This window comes from Drosophila arizonae, chromosome 4 (assembly GCF_054131065.1).
Source record: "Drosophila arizonae isolate 15081-1271.41 chromosome 4, UAZ_ARI_1.0, whole genome shotgun sequence".
Lineage (NCBI taxonomy): Eukaryota > Metazoa > Arthropoda > Insecta > Diptera > Drosophilidae > Drosophila > Drosophila arizonae.
In genome coordinates this window covers 24,858,350-24,885,971 of record NC_142924.1, presented here as the reverse complement: position 1 = coordinate 24,885,971, position 27,622 = coordinate 24,858,350, and the positions used below count along the sequence as shown (strand labels likewise).

At 38.5% G+C, this 27,622-nt stretch overlaps 5 long non-coding RNA genes across 6 annotated transcripts; 3 read left to right on the top strand and 2 right to left on the bottom strand.

Moving 5' to 3' along the window:
* Nucleotides 1-4,050: 4,050 nt before the first annotated feature.
* LOC149269475 (uncharacterized) lies at nucleotides 4,051-6,013 on the bottom strand. The gene is made up of 2 exons (XR_016269939.1): nucleotides 4,841-6,013; nucleotides 4,051-4,780 (listed from the first exon to the last, which is right to left on the bottom strand). It is a non-coding gene; the product is annotated as an uncharacterized LOC149269475 (long non-coding RNA).
* A 4,103-nt stretch (nucleotides 6,014-10,116) lies between these two features.
* Nucleotides 10,117-15,351, top strand: LOC149269474 (uncharacterized). 2 transcript variants are annotated; one of them, XR_016269754.1, is made up of 3 exons: nucleotides 10,436-11,096; nucleotides 11,159-11,536; nucleotides 12,622-15,351. It is a non-coding gene; the product is annotated as an uncharacterized LOC149269474 (long non-coding RNA). The 2 variants fall into 2 exon arrangements; XR_016269753.1 differs by lacking the exon at nucleotides 12,622-15,351 and having other exon boundaries at nucleotides 10,117-11,096; nucleotides 11,159-11,672.
* Nucleotides 15,352-15,444: 93 nt separating this feature from the next.
* LOC149269473 (uncharacterized) lies at nucleotides 15,445-17,691 on the top strand. The gene is made up of 2 exons (XR_016269752.1): nucleotides 15,445-16,433; nucleotides 16,520-17,691. It is a non-coding gene; the product is annotated as an uncharacterized LOC149269473 (long non-coding RNA).
* A 3,570-nt stretch (nucleotides 17,692-21,261) lies between these two features.
* LOC149269472 (uncharacterized) lies at nucleotides 21,262-23,024 on the top strand. The gene is made up of 3 exons (XR_016269730.1): nucleotides 21,262-22,417; nucleotides 22,479-22,676; nucleotides 22,734-23,024. It is a non-coding gene; the product is annotated as an uncharacterized LOC149269472 (long non-coding RNA).
* Nucleotides 23,025-25,319: 2,295 nt separating this feature from the next.
* Nucleotides 25,320-26,901, bottom strand: LOC149269471 (uncharacterized). The gene is made up of 2 exons (XR_016269775.1): nucleotides 26,453-26,901; nucleotides 25,320-25,872 (listed from the first exon to the last, which is right to left on the bottom strand). It is a non-coding gene; the product is annotated as an uncharacterized LOC149269471 (long non-coding RNA).
* Nucleotides 26,902-27,622: the final 721 nt, after the last annotated feature.

Genomic DNA, 27,622 nt, shown 5'->3' with positions numbered 1-27,622 from the left:
CTTATGATGAAGCCGTTGGCATCGCCAAGTCGGATTGTAGTAAATAAATATCTGTACGTATGTATTGATGCATTGAGTTATTTGAATAACAACATATTTCATACAAATGCAAATAAAAGCTGTTTCAGAAAGCAGACGAAATCAATTATTCAATTTAATTGGCGAATAATTGACATGTGACATGATTTTTTGTTTCAAGTTTGTTTTTTTTTTTTTTCCTAACTATTTGATTGACTAACTTATCAAATGTTCCGCGAAAGCAAGCGAATACAAATTTTTAATCGAATGATTATGTATCTAATGCGGTAACAGATCAAATTAAATTTTATGCACAATATTTCAAACTTAAGTTTTAAAATTATCAAGTACGTCTACTTTGAAAATACTTGATTTCAAGGACATAACATTATATGAACGTTGCAGTCGGGCGTTACCGACTGGGGAATACTCATTCAAATCCCATCAGTAATCTAGTAGCTAAGTTTCGCTCTAATACTGTAGAAAATTCAGTTTTTTACCGATTTGCCACGCCACTACTAGACGTAGACACCTCATTTTTTGTCAATTTTTAGAACGAGATAACGGTACCTATCCAAATTTGAAGCTTCCAGCTATTATACTTTAAGAGCTATAAACTTATTCGGTTTGCCACGCCCCCTGTAGGCGAACATATATCCGACGAAGCTTTTTGGTCTTGGGTGGTCAGACCAGGTAAAGTCCAAACTATAGCAGAATTTAAAAAATAACTATATCATCAGGTCGGATTTGCCACGCCCACGTGGACATATAATTTTGTCATTAGACCTTATAGAATCATATCATTAGCTTACGTGCAAAATTTCAGCATTCTAACTGTTAAACTCTTGGAGATACAGTTTTATCCAATTTGCCACGCCCCCATATATATCCGCCATTGCTCGTGATCTTGGGTGGTCGACGCGAATCTTCATTCCAAATTTCAGCTTTCTACCTTTTCAATTAATATGATTTCTGGCATGTCGAAATATTCATTTTCCAATTTTCCAGGCCCATAGTGGGCGGATCTGGAAAATTTTAACACTTTATAAATCGGAGATATACACGAATATGTGTCCCAAATTTCTTTGCTTCAATAGCGCCGAAATATACTGCGTTCATACGGACAGGCGGACAGACATCAAGACGGACAATGCACAAAACCAATATACTAATTCACTTTCGTGAATGAGTATAATAATTCACTTTCGTGAATGAGTATAATAATTCACTTTCGTGAATGAGTATAAAATTTCGCTTTCGTGAATGATGAATGGTGAATGTTCAGGTTGTACCTGAACTAAGATAATTTTTCTTTAATTCAATTTTGATTTTTTTTAAGCTAAAATAAATCACTAAAACTACTCAAAGACTCCTAGGGCGCAATACATTTTCGCTGCTTTATGATAGAGTTGGGAAACTATACCATGAGCTATCCCACAAAGCATAATTTCCAATAAATAAACTATAATCAATATTGGCTAGACGAGCTGCTTTATGAAATATATTTATTAGACAGTGAATTTTATATGAAATAACCAATTAACGCCTCTAATATCAATATAAATAAAACCAAAATCATGTCACTAATGAGTTTGAGCCATGTTAATCTTACAATTTTTTAATGTCAAAGTAATGCTCTAGTGCTGTACATACCTACTAGCTTTGACCTACAAGAGTCGATGCGAAGGCTGTGAGAAATGTGACCGTTTTTAATTGAATATTTAACCAAAATTCGAATCGACTCATTTCGAATACATATCACGTTGACTGTGACCAAGAGCCGGTTTAATCGCGATGTCTTTGCAAACTTCGGTCGGTACGCAAACAGCTTAAAGTATAACACTTTTTTTTTTTGTATTGCCCACTCAGTCCGCCTCATTATTGCTAATGAGAATCCTCCATTTCCATGATTCCAATAACAAATACAAAACCTTTGATGATATTTATGCGCATGAACCAAATAAATTACTTATTGGCTGTCGATAATCCTGTTGATAATTAATATAGTTTGTTATAGCTTTGTTAATATGTTTTCTGGTTAGCAATATTATTGTAGAAGGCTTAATTTCGTTATTTATTTAAATTATTTCTGCAGCTCATCTTCTTCGGCTTCTACTTAAAATTACGTTCCCGCTCTTCCTTTTCTGCTTAAGTTATTCACGATCATCGGACACCAACCTCATTGCCATAAAATAAGTATCGATAGATGTGTATATCGATAGTTGAGTATGGATAGATGTAGATATCAATAGTTGTGTTCTTCCCTCTCTTCATTTATCGACCAACTGCACTAATGTAACCGTAACCGTCTGACATTAACTTTAATTCTTATCATGCTCCCTTACAGCAACTAGCAGGTAAACGCTATCGTAAAAATTGAATAGTTCAATCCAGCGATTATTCAACCTCCATTAAACGCGGATACTGAAAAAGGGCTCATGCTGCAGTGTAGAAAATGTCTTTGTTCTACTGAGTCCCTTTGCTTCGCATATTTATTCTGTCACACACACACTCACACCGACACACTCCCTTTGGAGTTGGGGTTGGACAACTGCTTAGCTAACGCTTGCATTCAGTTGCTAGTTGTAAATCTAGAAAAATTGCCATTCAATGCAAAGATTCTAAAAGCATTCATCAAACAGTTGGCTAAAAGTCTGGAAGTCCATTCGATATACATACATATATATTATTTGTTGAGTATCAAACAATGAAAATCTCTAATTTGGCGTTAAAGTTCCTACACTGCACGACGTTTCTTACACTCTGAATGCAATGTTGGCAAATTATATTTTATTCATTACGATAACACAATATTTCAATAGAGATAATGCATATTCATTTACATATCCGACTTATCCCTAGACTTATCTTTACATAAAGCCGTCATCAACAATTTAGTTTATAATTAACTCTGGGAATTCAGATTAGAAAACTTCTCCGATTTGTAGAGAGCATGTTCTTTTTCAGAAAACAACATAATTCCCATATAAGGTATTTAAGTACTTTGAACATTATAATCAAGTATAATTATACTCATTCACGAAAGTGAATCAGTATATTGGTTTTGTGCAATGTCCGTCTTGCTGTTCCTCCGTCTGTCCGTCTGTCCGTATGAACGCAATCTATTTCGGCGCTATAGAAGCTAGAGACCTGAAATTTGGAACACATACTCGTGTATAGCTCCGATTTATAAAGTGCTAAAATTTTCCCGATCCGCCCACTAGGGTCGTGGCAAATCGGAAAATGCATTTTCCGATATACCAGAAATCATGTTAGTTGAAGAGCTAGAAAGCTGAAATTTGGTATGTAGGTTCGCTTCGACCACCCTAGATCACGAGCTATGGCGGATACATCTCCGCCCATTGAGGGCGTGGCAAATCGGATAAAACTGTATCTTCTAGAGTTGTAAACCTAGAATGCTGAAATTTTGGACGTCAGCTAATGTTATGATTCTATAAAGTCTAAAGACAAAATTATAAAACTACGCCCATTAGAGGCGCGGCAAATCGGACCTGAAGATATAGTGATTTTTTATATTCTGCTATATTTTGGACACTATTGATGCCAGAGACCTCAAATAATAAATAAAATCAATAATTTTTATATATACTCGGGCTGATCACCCAAGACCAAAAAGCTTTGTCGGAAATATGTCCACCCACAGGGGGCGTGGCAAACCGCAAAAGTTTATATCTGCTAAAGTATAATAGCTAGAAGCTTCAAATTTGAATAGTTGAGTTACTGGTAGTTTTTACGCCTCTTTAGGGACGTGGCATATCGAAAAACACCCTGTAATTTTCACATTTTTTGAGGGTAAGCACTCAAATATTGCAGTTAGGGTACCGTTATCTCGTTCTAAGAACTGACCAAAAATGAGGTGTCTACGCCCAGTAGAGGCGTGACAAGTCTGAAAAACCTGTATATTCCACAGTATTAGAGCGAAACGTAACTACTAAATTGTTGATGGGATGTGAATGAGTATTCCGTAGTCGGTAACGTCCAACTGCAACGTTCTTACTTGTTTTTAATATGTTTATAATCATTTATATTGCAATTATATTTTTGATTATTAATTTAAATATTGATTTACATCAATCAGAAAGTAATCAGTGTAGAAAGTTCTACAGGCATTATTTGCCGTATATATACATATTAGATCTGATAACATTTCAGCTAGCAATACGAATTTAAATTCAACAGGAAAAGCTTAGCTCGTCTCCAATTTCTTTCTGTGTATTGAAAGGCAACACATGGCGTGGACCACGGCCACTGTTGGACTAGCGACAGCCTTCCCATATGGCAAAGGCACACAGCCGTACAGCCGCACAGCCAGGCAGTCAAATCTGTCCATTTGGCTAATAAATCCTTGAGCAGCTTATTGAGCAACGTCTGCGCATAAATATTATGGCTGGCAACTGGCAACTGGCAACTGGCAACTGGACAAGGACGCAAGTATGGCGACATTGGCGATGCTCTGAGAGACGCCTCCATTCACTTTTCGCTTCAATGCTTTAAAACGTTGCCCCTGTTGCGCCTTGCCCCTGTGGCATTTAAGCATCACATTCCTTGACCGCCTCGTACGTGTTAAATAAAATTCGACGTTAGTTTCTTTTTTGTTCGGAATGTTTGCTAGGCAGGGTGAAGAGAGAGTTTTGGCTTTGTGTAGTGCTTCATCGTTAGAGGATTATCAGAGCACCACTCTGGCTATCCAGCAAGAGCGAATATACCATACAGTAAGAAGGAACGTAAGATATTCTGTATGCTAGAGTATAGCGCAGTTGGTTATACCCGTCTGCAATATTTTTTGTACACTTTAGCTCACCATAGCCTGCAAATTCTTGAGCTGACATTGGATTTCGGTTAGCTGTCGTGGTGGTATGCCTGCTCAGGAGTTTTATTGTTGTTGTTGTTGTTGTTGTTGGTGCTGTTAATGCTTGTTGTTTCTTAAGTACGCTCGCTGCACTAAAAGGATATGCAAATTGTTTGAATAGCAAACGACATGCTAAACAATTTCTGCTCCGGCCTCTATAAAGAAAGAAGTCCAACGTAACATTTCTCTTTAGTATGTTTTGGCAGTGCCCTTGGTCAAACACTTCTGCCGCTGCCGCTGCCTCTGCTGCTGCTGCTGCTGCTTCTTCTTCTTCTTCTTCTCCTGGCCATCGCATTTTTGTTTGTTTTTGCGCATTAAGTTGTTGCAACAAGGATACGAGTACAAGGCGTACTCTCAGCTCAACTGAAATGTACAGGAAATGTTTTGTTGTATTTCGCACCCGCTGGATATAAATCACAGTGTCGCATGTTATTTTGCTTCGACTCCTAGGCCATCGGACCCCATGTTGGATTATTGAATTAGTTGATTATGTGCGCCAGCCCAGCAACAACCTGAGAGCAGGAGCAGGAGCAGGTTGCGGCATTTCTATTCGGGGCTTGTGCAAGCCTATAAATCTTTTGTTTTTGCACATTTCAAATCACATTTAAGTCCGCAACAATGCCAGCTCAATGTTGCGGTAGAGAGTAACAATTAAAGATCTTCTCAGGCGTTCCTCTTCTAGCCGCTGCCCGCACACCATATCTATGAGGCAGTGCTTGATTAACTGCCAACAAATTAAGCTAAGTTTTAAAATAAACATATTCACTCGGACCCTGTACAAGGCAGCTAGATTGGTATTTTCTGACTTTAATCCTCCTTTGAGTATCATAACTTATCCGGACTACCTTTTAAGATGTAAGCGTGTTTTAATTGATCTTGAAATTTGTTTTGACAGTTAATTTATTTAGACTTTTAGACTTTTTTTAGAATTTTTTCTGAGAGAGGAAGCATAGACTAAGATGTTTCTTGTAACCAAGTTTACTTCCAAAAAGCATAATCTACGATTTGTACCATTTCTAACAGTGTTATTAAATGCATATAGTAACATTTTAATTAGCTTTTGGCTCAGTCTGACTTGATACGTAGTTTCCATTACTACGCTTCAACATCATCATACCTAAGGAAAGTTGTATAAATTAATGAATATAATTTGCAAACTGTTTAGCAAAAGTTTCGTTTAAGTTTTTGTCAAACCAAAATCATATCGAAAGCTCAGTTTAATGCGCAGTCAAGCACAGGGAGTCGCCCTATAAACTACGCCCCACAGGAAACATATTCAAAAGTCAACGATGCTGGTAAACGGCTGATAAACATGGCAAATCCGAGGGCAGATGAAGGTAAGTATCCTTCTTATTCTTCTTTTTCTTCTTCTTTTTTTTTTTTTTTTTTGTGGTATTATATTTAGAGTTAACATTGATGGCAGATTGAGTCAGTCTACGGCAGGACAATGGGACGAGCAGCCAGCCGGCAGGACAGAAAAATAAATATTTCAACAATAAGGTTGTCCCCGTCTGCTCAGAGACGTTGGCATGCCTTGCCTTTTCCGTATGGCTGAGGGCATTTTTTACTGGCCGGTCTGCAGCTGAAGTTGCTTGGAAATGCAATTTCGCAGCAAGTAAATCTGATAAAGCAATTGTAAGTGGATTGCATTAGGCTGAAATTAAGTTTGGCGAGGTAGACTTCCTATACTCATGGATGAAGCTTCAATCGGCGAACAATTAGCAAGCACAAAGCATTCCTTAAGGGCCACAATTTGCGCTTTAGAATGTCAGTGTCTCGAGTAAATCACTTAACCCTAATCCTAAGTCCCAGCTATTCATATCAATTCGCTCCACGAAATCAAAACGAGAATCGAGAGAAAACGAAATGAGCGCTGGCACTAGGAAGGATACGATTTTATACTCATTCATTCGTCGTTTCTTTTTCCCGCATTCAATTTTCTTTTTTTTTTTCGTTTTGTTATTTTTGCCTTGTTACAAGGATATTGACGACGCGTTGTCGTTGACGTCCTCACTGTCGACGTCGTCGTCGTCCTTGCCAGGATGATGATAAAGTGCGGCACCAAACCGCATTTTTATATATTTTTATGTGCTGGCAAATCTGTGTGGCAGTTGGCGGTTGCATATTTATGCACAGTTCAAAGATCAAAATGAATATTTTATTTGATTTGATTGCTGCTTGGCTGGGCTGCTACAAGAAAAGCATTTTTAAGCGCGTTCTAAAAACGCGCTATCCTTGGCATAATAAAGTCCTTGGAGAGCCAGCAGCGGGCCAATTGTCTGCTGCTTGATTGAAATCCAGCACTCACCCACCAACCCACCACACGTCTCCCTCATATGTATCCAAGTTGAATACGTGCTGCCAATGCGGCTTTGTAATGGGCCGGGATGTTGCTGTTGCTCCTCAATAGATATACTTAATGCACTGACAATGTGCTCTCAAGTATGCAAAGACTTGCAGAATATTATTAAGGTGTTGAGCTCAAGCTCTCCACTTGAGCACATCAAATGTGACTATCTAGTTAGGAATTTTTTCAGAGATTCCCTATATTCGGAACATGCTTCTATTTGCATATACAATGTAATTAACTAAACGACTTCAGAAGGGACTAAAATCGACGGATTAAAAACTCGCAACAACTAGGGAAGTCGAACAATAAATTTAAACAATGGATGGCGTTAAATATTATAAGTAGACCAATAATAGGTTTATTTACTCTAATTTGGTTTTATTTTAAATTTTGCAAATTTTGAACCAATATTAGGAATTGACTGAAAAAACAAGCAACTTGCGCTAGACTGGCTGACTTTGGAACACCCTCTAGTCAGGTCGCAGGATATTCATAAATGAAAATATTCTAGAATACATTGCACCTAAGTAATTCTATATATAAGTAATCTATCGATTTATATAAAACTATAATTTAATCTTTTTATACCCTGAACCCATTGAAAAGGGGAAATCGGGGTACAATGGTTTTGTGAAAAGTATGTAAGAGGCAAAAGGAGTCATCGCAGACTCGATAAAGTATATGCATTCTTGATTAGGGCGACGAGCTGAGTCGATATAGCCCTGTCCGTTTGTCCGTCCGTATGAACGCTTAGATCTCGGAAGTTATAAGAGCTAGAGAGCTGAAATTGTACCATACTCAGTACGAGTTTGCTTTATTTTTTCGATAAATCATCCGATAACTTTTTTATCGAGAATAATCAAAAATTTGCTTTTGTTTTTTCAGCCTAATTTCAACACTTTTAAACCTGTAGACTTCAAATTTACTGTGTATCTATAGTTGATGGATACAAAAATTTACAGAGTTTGGATACCACGCCCCTTCGCCCCCAATTTGTAAAAAAATCGTACTCACGCTCTGAAAGTTTCATAAAGATAGTCTTACTACAAGAGAAATTATTTAACAAATAAATATTGCTCAACTAAATGTGCATGTGTATGTATGTGTGCATAAAAGAAGCGCATATTGATTCGAATACTAGAGTATCTCCTAGTCGAGCAGTCTCGACTGGAGCCTTCTTACTTGTTGAAACTAAATTTATATTTCTTATTTTTGTTTGCAATTGGGAAAGTAGAAAACAGAATATTAATGTTATACACTGTAAGTCCAATAATGATAAATACACCAATCATTAAGATAATGTAATTGCTGATTGTATGTATGTAAGAGATAATTGAACAAGATTTTTGAACAAACTTTGTAGACATTTACAGATTCCGAGCCATGGCTATTATACAGACAAAATTAAAAGGAATATTTCATCAATCTATAGCATAGCAATTTAGAGTTATTTATGAAAGCTATTATGTACCATGAGACTTATAAGACATAAAATAATCTAAACAAATTTCTTTAATGAAAAAAAATAAATAAAGAAATAAATAATAATAATAATAATAATAATAATAATACAATAATAATAATAATAATAATAATAATTATAATAATAATAATCAAAGCAATGCTTACAATATAATCAAAGCAAATTTGAAACTTTAGGTGGTCACTCGGTTTTTTGTTAACGTCAATTTCGAGAGAAAAAGGCGGGAGTTATACATTTGTCCACGAATCCAAGAAGCACAAATTATGACCTACAGAAACCTTATCAAGCATCTGAAAACCTCTAAATCAAGGTTTGTAAGATCGATGCTCGTTTACAGACACACAGAAAAGATTCTATAGTATAAACATTACAATATTAATGTACTCCTCCACACATGTCTCTACCCTCACAGCCCACTATAACCTACATTTTCAAGAGTACAAGGTATAAATCGTTCTAATTGAACACTTGAGCAAACCAGCTGTTTCTTAAGATATTTGAACACAATTTCGTATATAAACAACTCCACTAACAATAAGTAATTATAAATTTTGCAATGAGATTATCACTGCTGCTGCTACTTGGGCTTTCAGGTGTCCTGCTTTTGACTCAGGATGCTAGTTGCGAGGAGTATGATGACTATGATGACAATGATGACTATAAAGACAATTTTGGTTCGGAGGAAGACGATGGTAAGGTTGTCAGTTCTCGCAAGGAAGTTAAATGTGTAGTAATGATTAACATTCTCAAGAAAAATTGCCCGAAATTATGAATGAAAAATTCGATCGATTGCCCGAAATTATGAATGAAAAATTCGATCAAGCAATTAAGGATATCGAAGAAGATTCCAATGAGGCAGCAAGTCCTTTGACACCCTCCAATCCCGACAATGGAGCTAAATTCGGGCCAAAAAACCGTCCAAGGCCGATCAAGAACAGACCCAAAAGGCCAAACATGAGGCCTAAGCTAAGGTTTAGGCCTAAACAGAGGCCGAACCAGTTCAAAAGGAGGCCAAAACCTCTAAGGCAGGTGAATAGACGCGGCTAAGAAAAACGCATAGACTGGAAAAGCGTTTTGAGTCGCAATAGTGCTTAAGTTTAGTTCAGGTACAGAAATAAAAATATGACGAAATTTAAAAGCAAAGTGTGTGAAAAGTGGTGCAGTGGTCATGAGCTGGACACCGACTCGCATTTCTCGGCTCGCTGCGCTCTCGTTGCGAGCTGCAAATCCATCAAAGCGTAGCTGTTCCAAGGCTGTAGCGTATTTCACAAGCTTCGCTGGAGTTCTATAACTCGAATTGGCAGACAGGATTGAGAGAACGGCAGTCCCAGAGCCACCCAGGAAGCCTGTTCCGGCCGAGGCGTCGACGTCGACGTCGGCGGTGGCGAAGGCAGCGGCGTCGACAAAACTTTTTTGCCAACGCTGCTGGGCAAAACTTTCGCCGGCGTCGCTGAGGCTGCACAAAATTTGTGTCCAAAATATGATTTGTCTGTTTAAATTGCAGTTGAGCTTTAAAAATGTTTCGGCATATTGCAGCAGCAACAGGAACAGGAACAGCAGCAGCAGCTAAGCAAGGCTCGGTCGGCCCTTTACCTAACAGCCGCCTAAATGCGCCTAAATGAATTTTTGCTAGTTGGCTGGCGAAAGTTTTGCCTGCACCTTTGAGTAAAGTTTGTTCGTGTGCCTCAAGTTTTTGGCCAAACATTGCCAAAGGCTAGGCTTCGGCTTGTTGCTCAACTTTTATAATTATTTGATTTGCTACACAGAAACTCTCGTCTCGTCTGTCTGAATGTCGTTCGGGTGGATGTGTGTAAGCCCTTCGCCACGCCCAACTACGACAATATTTTCTCAACTTTTATTGAAAACTTTGCATTTTTTCTCATACCCATTGCAAATGGATAAAAAGCGTATATTTTCCTGCCGGTGAGGAGAACATTGGAAGTTTTCCAATTCCTATCGAATATGAGATTTAGTGACTAGAGTTGCAACACCATCGATAGTTTATTTTAATATGAATTGGAAATGGGCATTTCAAAATGGATTGGAAGTATTCCAATTCTAATCGAATACATACATATGTACATTTCTCGAGCTTTCCCAATAAGAGTAGCAAACTAGAGCTGCAACTTGCAACACCATCGATATTTTCTCCCATCGACATTATCGATATTTCTATCGATAGATTTCAAAGCTTGCAAAGCATTCGACGTTCGAACTATCCAACACACACATTCCATAAGCTGTCCAAATACATACATATGTACATACGGAGATGACAAGTCAGACAAATCTTCAACTATCCAAATAAATTCATTATCTATATTGAGCTGAAGATACTATTTCATAACATCGCGCTGAGAACGTGACGAATTTAGGTAAGATAGCACAGAGCGCATTTCGAAACAGCTGTTCCCTAAACAAACTTCTCAATTGCCAGATCTTTTGGTCACATCGAAAGCCTCTCAAGAGAGAAGATAAGCAGTTGCTCTGCTGGGAGATCTCTGCGCGAGTTAAATAAAAAGCAGTTGATCTGAGACAGTTGCCGCATGGAGAGCCATTATGCTGTTAGTGCGGCAGCTGCTTTTCATTCTGTTCTGCCTTGGGTGCCCCTCGTCGAATGCGTTTGCGTCTCTGCCCGCCTTCAGAAGAACAAAGGAAGCAAAGAAGGACATAGTACTGTTTTTACCTCAGCGCCTGACAGATTTACCAGGCGGAGATGCAAATGGAAAACTGGTCAAAATGGGATCCATAACATACAGCGCGTCTTCAATGAGGTTTTCGGCGAATGCAACGATCTCGGAGCTCGTCCTAAAGCGTAACTCGAAAACTGATTGCTTAACTAACATTCTAATATTATTCTTTACGATATACATGAGCTACTTGGCTCATGTTCTGCTATAGGTGCGCGATAAAACATGCAGCGCAATAAAAATATGAATGAAATACCACAACACCGTCACCTCATAAATATTCGTTACATTTTCAGCTTGAGTTGTCAGCTTTTTAACATTACTTCAAGCGCAAACTCCATTTAGCAAGTCGTCCGACTTCGGGCACATATGTTACCCACGTGCATATGCTAAGTACAATACCCCCTCGCAGTCGGTGCTCGCTTGGCTCTGGTCGCTTTCGTCAACTGCAACATAATTTATGACGCTTTCATTAAATGCGACAAGCGAGACAAACGCCCACACACAATCACAGCTGGCAACGAATGCCCGACGTGCAACTGCCCAACGAAGTCCGTGCTTGAAATTTGTTTGTGCTCTACCGGGCTCTGCCGTGTCCTGCCAGGCCCGTACCCTGCCCTTGTTCTGGCCGTGGCCTGCTCCCTCGTATCGTGTGCTTCCGCAATTGCGAGCGGCAGGGCAGCGAGAACTTTAACTCGGTTACGTGTGCCAGACAGTTGTCAGGCGGAACGCCATAGATGTCGGCAACATTTCACCCCGAACGGTGTCAATTTTTTAATGTCAAACGGTTAACTGGCATACCGCTGCACACAGCGCACCGCCCACATCCCACATCCCACAGCCCATAGGCAACAGTCCAGGATCGCTCGATCCTGCCGTCGCGCTCTGACATAATTAAAAGCCATTAATCACGTGTGCTGATTCAACAACGCCCACTCACAAGGACCTGCCCCGCCTATCGTTTGGGTTAATCAAGCCACTTGGGGCGATAGTCCGAGCTGAATTTAAATTGTGCAGCCAAGACAGCCCCAAAGCGGCTTGGCGCTATCGCCGCTCGTATCGCCTGTTACAGAATGTGTCCAACTGGACAAATTCTTTTTACACATGCTTCGTTTTTTATTTGTTTTCCGTCTGATTTTCGTTTTTTACCCCTGCCTTCCCCGTTTCTTTTTTCTGAATTTTGCAAGCGGTTTTTGTTTTTTGTTTGCAGCATTTTGGCGTCAATTAACGTTCTTTGTTGTGGCGTTACATTGGACACTTTTTCGGGCCGGACTCACAGAGCCACGGTCATAGGCAAATCTATAGCCCTACGTAGATTGGATGTTGCGCTTCACTGCCCGTCAGTGCAAAATCATTCGGCCACGCCAAATACTGATGCATCTATACTTGGTAATCGACTTTACTTAGTGATCAGCAGCAGAATATTCTAGCTATAGAGAGAACAGCGAAACAAATTACATAAGAATCTTGTGATAAGATAATTTGAGTGAGTATGGTATTATTATCCAGAAATAGACAGAAATAGAAAAAACGAATAGAATTTACTTATATATATAATTATTTATTTATTTATTAACTTATTAACTTCTTCTCATCTTGCATATATACATTCATATAATATAAATTATTTATTTTGAATCTCAGCAAATGCATGTTATATCTTCCCAAGGTGAGAGAGCTAGAGTCTCGAGACTCTCATTACAATTAATAAAATTTGCGAGAATATACTCGAAATATATTTACATATATGACCTACATATAATAGTGAATGTAATAGTAAATAAAAGAAAAAAAAAAAAAAAATATTGTTGGCCATTGAAAAGAATTATAGTATAGTATATGTTTTATTTAAATACTCACACATTATGCTAGTATCGCTTTAGTCAATTTAAATATTTTTAAGAAATATAAATGAATGCAATTGAATGACAGCAGTGACCAAAGGCTATTCAAGTTCGTAACAGCTCCATTTTGTAGCGCTCGATTCGGGAGAAAGAGAGCAAAAAACCAACCGAAACGATATGACAAAACAAATTCCCATATATTCACAACAGCAACACACGCGCACACAACCACATGCCCACACACACACACACACACACACACAGACACGGGCACACATGGACATGACACATGACACACGCATACACAGACACTAACACACACAGAGATATGCTAGCAAAAGATATCAGCTACATGGCTGCTGTGGCGGCGCTTATATAGACTTATAGTCTCGCATATTGACCGCGACGGGGCAGAGTCAGCGACACCTTCGCAACAACACGCTGGACCGACCTGCTTCCCCAGCCTCCCCCTTCCGCCCCCTGCCACTCCCTGCTGACTCCTCCTTTAAATCCGCCAATATAGTCGATTCTCAATTTGGATCCCAGCCTGAATGCGCATTCCATGCGGTCGTCCTAAGTGGGCGGCCGACATAAAGGGGGGCTCGACGTTTGGGGATTGATTTTTAACGAGCGACAGCGAAAACGACGCTGGATGGAGGCTAGTGAAACAGTCGATGCGCTATGAATGTTTTGGGCCCTGCGCTTGAATGCGGTGTAAAAAATTATGGAAAAACAATTTTTAATGGACTTAAAATGCTGCAAATGGTGGCCATGTGTCTGCATTAAAGGGTTAAATGCGCATAAAAATTAAGGAAATATTTTGTTCAAATTGCCGCATGGGCTTTTGGCTTTGAAGTGGCCAATTAAAGGAGTTAAGTTTTTATTTGAGCCCTAGGCTCATGGACTGATTTGTGTATAGCACACAAGCATCTACACATGAGACAGTAAGGTTGATTAAACAACCTATCATAGAGACTATGTTGGATGCTAGGCTAGTATATCTTAACTTTGGGCAACAATCTACTTTTGTTGCATGTATCATTCTTTCAGTTTATCATATTCAAATGCTAATCAGTTTCGAATGACGGCAGCTCGACAATGGGCAATGAAAATGCAAATGGCTTAATGGAAGAACACGACCAGGGGCAGACACAGGGACAGGCTAAAGCCAACGCCAACACGAACACCAAACATGACTGCAGCCCAACCAATCAAATCTTAAAATAATACACAAAGCACCAGCTAACCACAGACACGGACACGGACAGGGACAGGGATAAAGATAGAGATAGAGATAGAGAGAAAGATAGAGATAGAGAAACCAGAAACTGAAACTGAAACAGGACTCTGCTGTAGGATTGTTTTGTGGGGCTTAGCCGGGGTTGAATTTAAATTTTCTGGCACCAAAGCTACTTTGCGGCTTTAAGCAACAGCTAGGCCAGAACAACAATGGCTAAGTACCAAAGTAAACATGGCATAGATGTCGCCGAGAGGGCACAGCCTGGCCGCCCAAAACTTTGACCACACGAAAGGCAACCGCGTTCTGGTAAACTTTATGCAAAACGCCCGCGGGCAATGCACACATGAAGGTCGGACGAGGGGACGATGGGGCAAGGGACTGAGCCCGAAGGGAAAGGGGAAAAGCTTGCTCTATGTGTTAATTTTGTTGAACGTTATTGTAACTTGGCATGCGAGGGCGCAAAGTGGAAAAGTGTTTTAATTGAATTATTTTCATTGTCGCCCAGCCGAAATCCTGCTCTCTATACCAAGCAGGAGCTTGGAGTTCGCCACTGCCAAATGCCTTCTGGCATTATTAACTTCGTTCTTTTCATTTTTCGTAACAATTTATGCAAACTTTCTAAAAAAAAAAAAAAGAAAATAAATAAAGATGAGCTTGTAAAGTCGAGAGTAGCTGAGTAGAAGCTACCCAGTCATCGGTGATTCAAAAATTGTTTGTAGCTCAAAACTATTTAGGAAAAGCTCTTTCAGAATTTTGTCAAATTAATATTTGGAGAAAAATAAAAAAATACAAAATACGTATTTTTATATGCTAATGAAACGCAAATTCTTCAATTTTGTTAAAAATAAAAATAATGGGTATAATAAGCTTGTTGTATATGTACAAACTATTCTTTATAATATCTATGTAAATTTGTAATATATAAAATATTTAAATTAAATTAAATAGTTTCTTTCCCAATTGGTCGAAATTAATACTATTAGGTAGTCTCGAATATGCATATGATATGATCATATTGTTAGTAAGGTTTAGCATTGCTAATATTGGATAACCCAAAACTACGTTTTTTACTCAAAACTATGTTTTATACGAGATACTAGATTCTCGAAAATATACAAATACTACTAGAAAACAGACATATATCGTTAAGAATACTTCTATAAAAAATTCAATTTATTCTCTATACATTTACATATACATATCTTTAAATTTAAATCTATATATATAAAAGAGAGTTGTGTAAAAGTGTCCAAGCACTTATAACTCGAGATCTGCTGGACCAATTTTCATGGTTTTTGATTTGTTGGATTTGTCTCCGCAACGAGTTTAGTATAGGGTCTTAAAAATACTGAAAAAATTTACCGAATACTTGAAAAACGCGGTTTTTTCCCCAAATGTTCAAATTTTTTTTATACACAGTAGGCTTGGTAACAGTGACAGTTTTGACAATAGTGTAGAAGTAAATAAACAAATGTAGTCAGTCAGTCTACGGCACAGCCTCGAGCAGGCCAGACTATTCAAAAAAAAAAAAAGACTATTCAACAAAAAAAAATTTTTTTCCTAATCAAAAAGAAAAATATTTCAAATCAAAAATCTGCAAAAATTAAAAAAAAAAAATCAAAAGATTAAAACCTGACTGTTCAAAAAATAAATAAAAAATTTAAAATTCGAAATTCAAAAAAAAAAAAAAAAAGTTAATTATTAAAAAGTGTATTTTTGGCTTTTTATATTTTTGGACTTTTAAACATTCTAAATATTTCAAATCAAAAATCTGAAAAAATTAAAAAAAAAATCAAAAGATTAAAACCTGACTAATCAAAAATAAATAAAAAATTAAAAATTCGAAATTAAAAAAAAAAAAGTTAATTATTAAAAAGTGTATTTTTGGCTTTTTATATTTTTGGACTTTTACAAAAGCTAAATATCTCGAAAGTTCAGGTATTTGTTTGTCTCAAACATAAATTTGTGTAAATTATTTATATTTATATTTCTCGATTGATTTATATGGTTTTGTGCGAGGGCAGTATTACTATTAATAAAAATGCCGCGTCCTAGAAGATCTAATCTTTCCCGGCGGACCCATAATGCAATTAGGCAACGGAATAGCGAATAGTGAAATGGCAATAAGAAATGGTTCAAGGATTGATTTGAATCGAGCAGCGTTTCGATATGATTGCACCATTGATTACAGCTTGAATCGTTTAGTTTGCATTGGTCCAATGGACGTTGTTTGCCAGCATTGTGGCGCATTGAAGTTTGCTGGTGAAACGCCCGGTTTGTGCTGCCTTAGTGGTAAAGTGACATTGCCATTAGTGGTCTCGCCACCAGAGCATTGCGTTCCCTGCTTTACGGCGAAACACTAGAATCACATTTTCTAACGAGCACTCAAAAATACAATGCCTGTTTTCAAATGACTTCATTTGGGGCGGAAATTATTGGTAACGGATATAATCCGACATTTAAGGTAATTTACGTTAAAAATGTTATTTTCTATGACTGTCAAAATAAAAAAAAATAAAAAAAAAAAAAAAAATTTTGGAATAATGTAGTTTGTTAGATTTATGTAAAAAGTGTTTGTAAATCTAACTATAACTATGGCTTTGAATTTAAAGATTCAAGGCCAGATTTGCCATCGCATTGGATCATTGCAACCTATTGAAGATGCACAGCAAAAATTCTTGCAAATATACTTCATGGGCAATATGGAAGAACAACTTGACCGGCGTCAAGAAATGAACACAGCTATGAAAAGAGCAATTCTCCAAGATTTGCATGCTTAGAAATTTAAACCAACCAAAACTGTGCAATGGAACGCGTTTGGTGATAAGAAAACTGATGAGCAATGTGATTCACGCGTCGATACTCAAAGGAAAATTTAAAGATGAGGAAGTTCTTATTCCTAGGATTCCGATGATCTCAAAAGATATGCCCTTTGAATTTATTTGAATTCTCGCTTCGTCTTGCCTTCGCCATGACGATCAACAAGTCACAGGGCCAATCTTTGACTATTTGTGGCCTCAATCTAGAAAATGTGTGTTTTTCTCATGGTCAATTGAACGTGGCAAGCTCACGTGTTGGCAAACCATCCGCATTATTTGTTCTTGCACCTGACCAAAAAACGAAGAATGTCCTTTACAAGGCGCTTGAATGAAAATCCGATTAATAAATTAATCAGAGTGTATCCCAACCTGAACAACATAGCTTTCAACAATTTTTTACCTAGAAATAATATAGAGGGCAATGCAAAGTTTGCCGGGCCAGCTAGTCTTTTATAAATCTAAATAGACGTCTCTTTAAAGGAATATTAAAAAGAAACATATCAAGATTTATTATTATGAAACTGAAATCTTTGATAAAACTAAACAAATCTCTCTGCCAACATCGCTTGTTTGCTACGAGTTTAACGAGAAAACATATTAAGACTTATCATTATCTCCATGTATTTTAATATATTTCAACAACTCTCAAGATCCATCCATCTTCGTGCAGACTGACAGATCGACCCATACAGATACGTTTTGTATTTTATGAAAACTGAATTGCTCTCTGTTGCTCCACTACCTGAGTTTGTATGTTGCATATGCAAATGTATTTATACCCCCTTTAGCGCACTTTTAATGGGTAGATGTGAGAGAAATAAAGAAAAAGCGAAAGGGAAAGAGAAAGAAAAAGAAAAAGAAAAAGAACGCACAAGTTAAATGAGTTAAACGAGCAATTTTATGAGCATGTCGAAAGTTTCACAAATGTCCCACAATAAAACAAGGGGTCCAATTGTTTGGGTTGCTCCGACCCGTTGCTCGCTCACCACGCGCCGGTTACCGTTAGCACTGACGTTACCGTTCGGCATAAGCCCGAGGGCCTTGCACCTCTCACCTGGTATTTGTACGTGAGTTTTACTTGTCTAATTGTTTGTAAATGTAATTTGTATAGCCAGAGGTGAGCGACTGCCGCATGCAAAATCAATGGATTCGCACGTCTCTCCCTCTGCACCTCACTCCCTCCCTCACTCGACAAAAATTAATTTCACTATGAGAGGTGAATATTTGATTGTAGTTTGATTATATATATATATATTGCGTTAAGCCGACAATCCAGGCATAGGCATATCTTAATGTCTTCATATTTTCTTCTTTCTTTGTATTCTAGATTTCAAGTTTCTATGGGCATTTAAAAAAATAATAATATTTTTTTTTTAATCTACGTATAAAATTATAAACAAAGTAATTCAATATATCATAATATATACTAAAACTTTGGCTGTTTTAAAAAAAAAAATTATCTATCAGCATTGAAATTTAATTATTTAAATCAACAGAGATGCAATTATCCAATCGAGACCCATAACTTTGCAGGCCATAAATAAGTTATGCCACACAGACACACACACATATGCATATGTATACAGATATATATACACTATAATCCCCTGCACATTCTTATCGCATCAGCCAAAAACATTTTCAATTTCAATAGGCTAACGAGTTGTTTTTTTTTTATATATACATATATTTCTATCAGCCAAAGAGCAAAGCGTGTAAAAATTGTGCGCCAAAAAGGGCTAAAATGAAAATGGAAATTGCCAAAAAGCGGTCAAAAGAGCAGGAGCAGCAGCCACAACAACAGCATCAGCTACAGCAAGGAAATAAGCCATTCACACTTTCGACTATGTGTGTCGGTGTGTATGTGTGTGTGTGTGAATTCTAATTCAAAGGCCAAACAGCAGCCACAATAGCAACACATCGCCCCGTCCAAGGCAACCCAATCAAAAATGGCAACTGGTTGGCAGGTGCAGGCAGGAGTTGGTGCTGGTGGAGGGGCTAAACCGGAGGACGATGTGCAAAATGTTCTTAATTCTCAATTCATATGCAAATTTATTTTATCGCCAGCTCTGCTGCTGTTGCTCCTGCTACTCCTGCTACTGCTCCTACTGCTGCTGCTGCTGCCTGCAACAACAATGAAGGATTGTGGCTGCCAGCCTGACTGACTCACTGGGCAAAGTGGAAATCATCCATTCACACACTTGCACACCCTCACCAACACACACACACACACACGCATTTGTGCATGGGGCTTGACTTTTGTGGTTCAGTTTGGCTTGACTGTGGGGAATGCAGTCTATGGGGACTGCTTCCATAGAAGTGGGGGCTGGTGGGGCTGCCAGCTCGTTATTGCTTGTAACTGTGCCGTTTTCTGGCTCTGCTAATGCGTGGCCTTTCAGCTTTGTAATTGATCGCACACATTAAAAATTGCATAGCCATTGAAAAAGTGCCTAAACGGTAACATTTTATGTGGGCAAACAATAATTGCATAGAGAAACCCTCATTTTCGCTTCTCCACTTTCGTTTCTGCTTCCTGCTTCCTTCTCGCTCTTTGCTTCGTGCTTTTGGCGTTTATTGGCTTACTTAGTTAGTTATGGTGGGCATTGTCAGTGGCATTCGGCCCGTCGCTTAGTTGTCGCCATCATCAACACTTGGCCATAATTAAAAGCTCACGCAACATTTGCTGCCACATCTTGGCTTGTCACTAATTGCTGGCCCAGACTTCTTTCATGGTGCAAATAACGATTATGGCCAGAATCCGGCTTCTGCCTGGCTAGTTGACTGGCTGGCTGGCTGGCTGGCTGGCTGGCTGGCTGGCTGGCTGGCTGTCGGACTACCTAGCTAGACACTTATTCGAGCACAAAGGCTGGCATTGCCAAGTGCCAATTAGCAAGCAAAATAGATTGTAAATTTTAATGACATACACGGCCCGTACAAGTGGACAGCGCTCAGCCTTTACTTTGCTGTACTTTAGTTTTGCTTCACTCGTCTTTTTTTGCCAACTCTCTCTGACTCTCTTGCTGGCCACTTTGAAAAGAAAACTCCTTTGGCAGCGCCTTGCAAGAAGTCAAAGGCGTTGACCGCTTGCTGCATCATTGAATATAGAATACACTAACAGAGTGTATCTATGTCCGCAGTGGGGCTAGCCTTATGCATCTGTCTCTGTGTTTGAGGCTTTATGTGTCTGTTTGTGTCCACTTCAATTAGAAAGACTTTCACCCATTGCAAAAAGAGGCTAAAAGACTTGAAAAACACTTCCGGTTTCTTTTTTTTCTTGCTTCTATTTCTTTACTTTTCTTTTTTTTCGTTACTCATACTTTACTTTACTTTTGTATGCGCCTTGGTAAACGTTTGCAATTACTTTGAAATTGCGCAGACGTGCGGACCCCGTCAGAGGCAGAGCTCGAAAAAAGCTGTCTACCTTCGGCATGACGACACAAGCAGCGGCCATTGTAGCACAACATGACTTCCGCTTCCGCTTCGTGGGTATCCCTGTGTGAGTGTGCATATATATGTGTGTGTGTGTGTGACTGCAAAGTGAAATCTATTCAAAGCCTTATACGAGCTACTCCTTGATTGCCTTTTTTCGTCATCGACTTCAGCGCCTTCAGCAGCCCCATTTTGTACCCATTTGCCTTCTCGTTCTCAATCCCATCATTCCAATTGCTGACCAATCGCTTGGCCAGCCGAGTCACCATGTCCTGAGTTACAAAAACTCGAAACCTTTTCTAGGGTCTCACTCGGCCCATACGCTTTGTCAACATTCATATCGATCTCTTTGGCGATGCCCAAAACTTTCATTTTACAATATTGTCCAAGATATTTCCATCAAGTAAGTCAGTTTAAAATAATTTTATTTTCAAGAAAAATAATGAGTCATAACTTATGAGTCGTTGGAGGCTTACCCGATTATAGTACACTAACTTTTCTGAGTTTTCTTAGTAGACCGAAGGACAGGCTTAGGTTGAACCAGCCCATTGCTTTGATAAAGAATATGAAGAGTTTATATACTTTATGTGAATATATACACCGACACGGCTCCTTCCAAAACCATTAAACTCTTCCCATTAAAATGGGTGAGCCATAAAAATTAAAAAAATACCATCTTTGCTTTATTTTTTTTACACCCATATTTATTTGTCTTAAGCTAGTTATTCCTTCAATATCAATAAATGTAAGGCTAATAAATATAAAATAATCCATTAGTGGCTTAGTGTTTAAGGAACACAATTCACTAGTTCTATACGTGAAACGTATGAAAATGAAGCTATCAATCGGACGCAACCAACTGCATAATTTTCGTTCATGTTCAAGAAATTAATGTAACATAATTAATCCCCTTATAAAGTAGGTCGATAGCAATACCCCTCTGCCTAGAGTTGATCCAATTTATAATGTAAAGTAGTTAAAGCTTTGGAATTCATATTTGGAGTGGCATACTCAAGGTTTCCATACTTTTATATCGAGCGCAATATTTGGACAAAACCAACATACTCCGTTTGGTTTGTGAGCGGGTATAAATGTCACAACTGTTAGCCGGAAGTAAAACACATGCAATTATGTATGCTTATTGTGGTGCATCCTGCAGGAAAGCCTCAAACAAGACCCAAACTCTGTATTGGGCTCATTAGAAAAGTTGTCTGGTCATAGAGGCAGAACCCAGCATTGACCATAAAATAAATTGAAGTTGCAACAAAAACACAAAACTTTGCCCCAAAACGAACACAGAGCAGAACAGAACAGAAAAACACAAATGCAGCGTGACACAGAGCAGGACAGCTGAAATGGGTTGCCGGAACAGCATGTATGCTCCTGCTACACTGGACATATGTCAATGCGAGGGGCGCCAACCGATTCCACAGGGTAAAGGCGAGGCGATAAGAACAACCAACCAACGGCGATAGTGTCACAAAACAAATACGTTGCCTAAAAGCCGCAAAACCAACAAAAGCAACAAACTGCACACGACACGGCAGCACATACAACAACAACAACAACAACAACAACAACATCAACATGTGACCACTAATGTTAACCCGCACACAAATAAATAGGCAGCGCAGCAGATAAAGAAAGAGACCAATCGAGATGGCGAGGGTTAAAGTATGATGCGGTTTAAAAATTTACATCTACAATTCAGCTTTAACTCTCATATTTTACACAGTTTGCTTTAAATTTTCAAATTCAAGAATTGGAATTAGCGAGTCGGAATAACGAGTTATCAAGATGAACCGACGAGTAAGTAGAGGCGAGCGACGATTAATCAGGCATCCAATTCTATAGTCTTTGGCGAAGTAAGAAGCGTATTTTAGGCCTATGGGCCATACCCAGATTGCTGTATCTCCATCGCCATCGTTTCCACGTTAGAGAACACCAAAATTTTTTATAACCAGAAGTTCAACATTCCCTTCCTCTACAGATCGATGTACAAATTGTTCCATAACTGTCTGTCGAGCTAAGCATTTAAGATAATGGATATGTATTCTTTTTACAAACATTGGTTTTGTGCGAGGCCCGCTATGCGACCACAGAAAGGTATCCACTGCATTGATGCGAGACACTTGGAACAGTGGGAATGAATGTATACTCGTTGAAATACTATTTAATCATAGTTGTTATTTCCCTCAATAACATCACTGTTGATCTGCCCCATCTGATCTGACTACAACGATTTTCGTAGTTATCTTATTAAATCATCATAGACAACTTATATTAACTCTAATTTCTAATAGATAAATCATAAAGTCAGTGATACGCTCTCAATGTCGTTAACTACGCTTTCTTCGCTCTCAACTCTCGAGTTACTTACGCAACCGCTTTAATGTCATCGCCATCCTTAAAGCTCTGATTAATAATAACTGGTTACATAAAAGCTCTGCAGAGCATAAGTCAGAAATGAAATGGAGGCCAATAACTTTACTTTAAGCCTTTCACAGAGTTTCTCCCTTAAATTATCGAGTTATCTGTTTAAATAGCTAAAATAACGAGTGAAGCTGGCGAGTGACGAGCGACGAGTGACGAGAGCTCAGCACTTTAATGTCATTGCCTATTTTGAGGCGCACACAATTTTTGAAGTGCTACGTAAATATTTTCTAATAAATTTTGCGCTCCCATTGGGGGACGACCGGCAGCCCTGCTAAGATTTCATTACGTCGCACTCGAGGGCTTCTGAGCTTGGCTCGCTCTCGGGTAAAGCAGAGTGGAACTCCGCCCACGTAATGAAAATTCTTGCTACGTAATTAGCAATGCAGCTGAGCAGGAGGCGAGGCCTTGAGTATTTAAGTGTGTTTTTAATACGCATCAACTGACAGCCGGATGCTGGACTGCAGAGATGTCGGAGCTGGCACTCCATTCACACTTGACGTATGCAAATGTGCATTTGAAATGGATTTATATAGCAGTAGTACGTGGCCAGCCATTAGTCGCAATGGGCCTTGAGATGTAATTAAAGCGAATGCAGTAGCAGCCGTAATGATTGCAATAGTTAATAGGCCCCAAATATGTCAGAGTGTGCAGCACTGCGGCTGTCCAGGAGCAGCTGCGACACTTGCCAACAGTTCAACTCATTGTCTGCATTCAAATTATTTACACATTATCTGCAGAAGGCAGCCAAAAGGATGGCACTGTCTCCCTAAGGACACACACAGAGACAGACAAAAAGAGTGAGAGAGAGAGAGAGAGAGAGAGAGAGTGGGAAGTAATACTCATAGAAAGACAGGGCATTGTTATTTTAATAGTTTAAGTAACCATAATATGTTGAGTACTTTTTAATAAACTTGAAACATAAGCAAATGTTTTGTTTGCGCGCGAGCTTGGGAGGACTCGGGGGCCCTGGGGGCTCTGTGCACCGGCAGTTAGAAAGCAAAGAAACTACAACTACAACACGAAGCGCCAAGATTTATGCAAACCAAAATGTTGCCAAAAATTACAATTTAATGGAGTAGACACTGAGCTCCTTGGTCTATTCCGTGTTGTATATGCGGCACATAATGAGCAGCGGCCAAGTTGGAGCCAAACTTGCAGCCCCAACACAAAGACAACAAATGAAAGGGATCGGAGAGGCGGCAGAGCGGGAGAGCGGGAGAGGGGACTGAGCGGTTGCAACAGTAGTCGTCGAGTGGCCAACTCGCAGTGTAAGCAAAAGTAACTTCTCTAATTTGGTAGGAAATATGAAGCCATTAAAGCTGCAGCAGACATGGCGAATGGCAACATCTTGACTGCGCCACAGAGTCACACTCACACTCACGCACACACACTTACACAGACACAGCCACGAGCACGCATACACAGAACTTCGGGCCATGTGGCACCCAGCAAAAGTTGTCCTCTAGAGAGTGTGAAAATAAATTCCGAATAAGGTGGAGATGCCAACTGCTTTGCATGTTTCGCCTCGTTTCCAACGTCAGTCCGGCCGAAACGCTAGAAACATCTGTTGCATTTTTTCCATTGCTACCCTTTCAAATTAGCTGTGATAGGGTATGCTAAGCCAAAGGAGCACATGTCACTTTCTCACTGTGATCACCATACTTTCAGATTATTCAAATCCATCCCAAAAATATTTTGGAAACATTTTTATTGTTTTTTAAAGCAATCCGTCCTAACTAGTAAAACAATTACAATTGATCAATTCAGCTTCATATAAAATTATTGCATTTATACAATTAAAAAACTTATTACATACTCAACTGAGAACTAAATCAATTGATTCTAATATATTTACATTCTATTTGGATACTCAAACAAAAGAAATCGTCGAAGCACAACGCGGATTTTCAAAAATGATTCTTAAACAACTCAATAAATATTCTATATAAATTAATAGAACCCCTTTCTATATTGTGCTCCTATGACTCTTTAGACGATTTTAACGAGGCTCATTAAACTACGGCATTTTGTATAACTACAGGGCATCTAGTAGACTGGCAACTACGACCATTCATGTCTACAGAAATTACTTCAGCACACACACATTACACAGACAAAATAAAAATAGGAACAACCAGAATACTCTGCACATACATATATTTAATTGCCAACTTTCAAGTGACATCCAGCGAGAAAAATGACCATTGCTAAGGCTGGATGCCCGTCCGGAAGTGAGCAAGTCCGTATCCGACTGCCATCACATACACTGGCCATGGACTGCACTTAATCACTGCTACGAGCAGCTGTGCAGCTCGAGCTCGAGCTCGCCCTGTGCCTTGTGGTTAGAGTTGAGAGTGGCTCCGTTTTTTACAACGTTATTTTATAGAAATTTATCGCTTTGCAAAAATAAGACACCTGCATGGTTCATTTCAATTTTCCATACACATTTCAATTTGATATCTCACAGCAGTTGAAATGATTTATACTAAATAGAATAGAATATACTCTAATTAATAAATAATCGTTCGAAATGCATCGCTTTCTTGTATAATCAACATAAATTTCTATAGACTACAACAAGAGTTGGCTAAGGGGACTGTGAATATCTGTAAATGAATTTGTTCTTGGCGGCAATAAATACACAATAAATACAATAAATGCGTTATTAGAGCGAATGGAAATTCTTTGATATTCTGAAAATATAAAATATTTGATTAGTATTATTATTACGTATGTATATCAAATAAAATAAATTTGCATTTGGTATTTCGGTCTATAGATAAGGCACAGCATTTTAAAACATTTTACATTTTAGTGTTTTAAAACATTCATTTTAATCCATTAACACATTAATATTTAAAATAAATATTAAATCGATTTGACATGAGTTATCTAGCGGAAATGCCGGAAAATGTATTTTCCGATTTGCCAAGCCCCTAGTCAGCATCTTGCAAATACCTTGACAATTTTATAGAGAAAGGTACTCAAAAGTATATATTCAAAATTTCTAGTCTACAGCTTCATTTACTGCTAAATTATTTCAGAGGGACATTTCACAAAACGAATATGCTCCATTCAGTTACGTGAATGAGTATTAAAATATTCAAATAAATCAAAGCCAAGTTCCTCTTCAGTTATCAAATGATGTAGTCTATGTCCAGTCAAAAAGAATTGGTTAAAAATACCATATGAATTTTGAACGAGTATTATGCAGCCGGTACAATTTGTTAAAGGAGCATATTTTTTATCAGATCACATACTTACTTTACACACCTTATGCAGAGTACATTTCGCACCTGTGCTAAACTCCCCGCCAGGTGCAGCAGCTGTTCATTTCCAATTGGATTTTAAACAAGAAAAGTCCTGTTCACCACAATGACGGCTGAATGAAATTAAGTTTATTTTAATTTTCGTTGATTAATTGCATTGTCAGGCGGGATGAAATGTCGCTCAGGAGCGCGAACGTGGCGCCCCGATGGAAACCGCACGCCAAGTGTTAAATGTCAGCTATATGTATGTAAATATGTATATATAAGCGATTTTTAACACAATTTGGACAGCATGTGCCATTTAATTGTAAATTAAAATAATGCCAAATATACATATTTACGCAAATATCATTTTAATTGTACTGAGAGTCCAGATCTGGCCAAAAAGAAATGCAAGAGCGAGTGCCACTGCCACTGCCACTGCCAGTGCGAATGCTCGACTTTTGGCATCTGAACAGGGGCCAGTGTGGCAACTGTTCGGGCAAATTGCTTTTAAAGCACCGCGTAAATTCCAATTGAAATTCTGGAGGCGTCGCGCCAATAATGTCGTACATTAAGTTGACTTTTGTTTTGTTATTTGGTATACAGATATTTATATATGTAGATACACCTTTTTTGGCCACAAAACAAGTTGTTATATTGTGGATGTGGCCGTGGCTGTGGCTCGGGCTGTGACTCGGCCTGGGGCTGAGCCTCGGGCTGGGTCTAGGCTATCTAGTGCATTGGATATTCTCTCTAATGGTCTTGGGTGTTCTAAATGCGGGTATTAAATGATACGTAAAAAGCTAACTGCCTCACAAGTGGACACCGTTTTGCATAAATTCCCAACAAATGGCGATAGCGAAAATAAACAGGTGTTCAACAGGATATTAAATTTTGTGTTGTCGTCTTCGACCAAAACTAGTGCGTAGAACTCTCTTAACTATGGCCATTACCATGCCAATCACAAGCATTTGTTTTTTCTACTCAAAAAAAAAAAAAAAAAAAAAAATTCCAAAGAATTAGCATAAAAAGCTGGCAATTAGGCATGCCTAAGATAAATAGAAATTCCCATTTATAAAATAAATTCGACAGCAAAAACTCTTTGGCTCGACTCGATTATGCCACTTGAAATTTACTGGAGTACAGTTCCCGAATTTGAAATGCACATCGATCCCCATTGATTAACAGGCTT